At 43.0% G+C, this 2014-nt stretch overlaps 1 pseudogene; it reads right to left on the bottom strand.

The window, feature by feature from the left end:
- Nucleotides 1–970: 970 nt before the first annotated feature.
- LOC149260261 (CBL-interacting protein kinase 32 pseudogene) lies at nt 971–1726 on the bottom strand (annotated as a pseudogene).
- Nucleotides 1727–2014: the final 288 nt, after the last annotated feature.

Genomic DNA, 2014 nt, shown 5'->3' on the forward strand with positions numbered 1-2014 from the left:
TAAGGACTGTGAGAGTGTCCAAATTTCTCTCGACCCTCACATGCCTATGGCATGAAAGTGTCTAGCGGTCAAGTAGTCCAAAATCTTAGTGGGACTGAGGGGCTAGTTGGCAAAAAGGATAGGTTGGTTCCTGAGGGCCCTAATTCTAATGTTGAATCTCTGTATGGTGTGTTTCCATCAGTTCCACTTTCTTAAGGTGACTTAGGTGGTTGACTCATATCATAATGGCCTCTCGTCGCATGTTTACCCTCGTTGGCCTATTGCTTAGGTAGATGTGGGAGGAGGGTGTTACAAAGTGGCCTAAGAGGATGGTTCACCCCTCATACTTGATGGGATGTGCGTTGGCCATGCATGCATGTGAGTTGCATGTGTGTCTCTTACACTTACATTCCATGTGCTTGTTGCATTTGGATAATGTTGATCAAGGTTGTAGTGATGTGGCCATGTGGAATTTGATGTTTTTTGTTGGACACCTAATCCTAAGTGGGTTAGTGTGGAAGTCGAATGGACAAAAGGAGTCTAAGAGACCTTGGGATCTGAAACCCAAGAGTCAAATATTTGTATTATAAATGTATATCTATTGTTAATAAAAAAATGTACTCACTGATTTATCTTTCCTATTCTATGTTTTCCATGTGTGTTTAACATGGTATCAGAGGCGCTTGTTTTTCTGTGGCCTGTTATGTGCATGTCAGTCCTGCACCTCTGCCCATAATTCTGTGTCTGAGCTGCCTGAATAGCGCTGATCTGGTCTTCATTATATCTGTCACTTTGTACGTTTTTGTTGCTAACACGCTACTCCTGACTGACATCTCTGTCCATTGCTCCTGCGCTGCTCCATATAATTAGTTGCTGTAGTTGCACATCTGTCCTGACATTCTCTGCCCTTGAACGTTAGCGCATTGATTAATTTCTGTTGTTGTCCTCTGTCTCTCTGCGCATTAACTGCCAGCGCTCTGACCTGCATCTGCTACACCTGCTCTGCCTCTGCCTGGCTCTGACATTGATTCCCTGCGCATCTGCATGGTAACGTTTTCAAGCAAATTCTTCTTGCTATCCGAATTGATTTGAAACTTTCGAGGGGAATTCTTGGTGCGCTGCGGAACATTCTCCAGCCATCGCAGTCCCTCTGCTCCATGATCGTTTCAGACTTCCAGACAATGTCCTCTATCCCACTTGAAAGATTCTTGTAGAACTTGTGAAATTCCAATGTGTCACCTCCGGCTTTACGAAGCTCAACCATGAAAAGCGACGGAGCTACTTCAAATATCTCTGTAGCTACGGATAAGTGCCCCTTTCTTCCAGTCGTGGCAGCTTGCAGCTTCATCTTATAATTCCTCTTTTGGACACTGAATCCAAGAGGTCCGGCAGCTTCTTCAATTTTTGATATTATCTCTTTGGCAGGGTGTTTGGATGTGAACCTTGTTTCTCGCTTAACAAGACCCATATTGCTCTCAAACAAAATGCCAAGGTTGAGACCTTGTGACTTGGAGATAAGTTCAAATGCATTCATTAACACGGGCTGTGTCTCTTTCTTCTCTGTTACAAGATGGTCCTCAGAGTCATTGAAAACGGCATCCACATCATCCAGATTTATATCCACGTCTTCTTGAAACTTGGGTGGCTTGTAGCCTTTCTTAAACCATACATCCTCTAAAATATCGGGTACTGTAATACGCGTCTTTGGGTTTTTGAAATCATATTTTTTGCACTTGAAGAAAACCATGAAGGAAAGGTAAAATCGGCTTTACAAATCTACAGTATTGTCAGGCTTCAGTATTGTATATGAAATCGTATGTCTTCAATGCGCTGTTTCAATAAACTTTCTTTTGCGATGGTTGAATAAGTTATTGAATGCATTTTTGGACGCTGTTTTGGAAGCTGTCTGAATATTTTATGGAGTCAAATATGATTGTTGTGGGAAGATTGTAACATCGAGGGAAGAAAGATTGGCCCAGGGACCGACTGAGGCACCCATAGCACCTGCACAACAGGCTGCAAGGGGAGCAAAGAA

This window comes from Pinus tabuliformis, chromosome 6 (assembly GCF_031772625.1).
Source record: "Pinus tabuliformis cultivar Carrire ecotype Pingquan chromosome 6, CPIR1, whole genome shotgun sequence".
NCBI classification, from domain to species: domain Eukaryota; kingdom Viridiplantae; phylum Streptophyta; class Pinopsida; order Pinales; family Pinaceae; genus Pinus; species Pinus tabuliformis.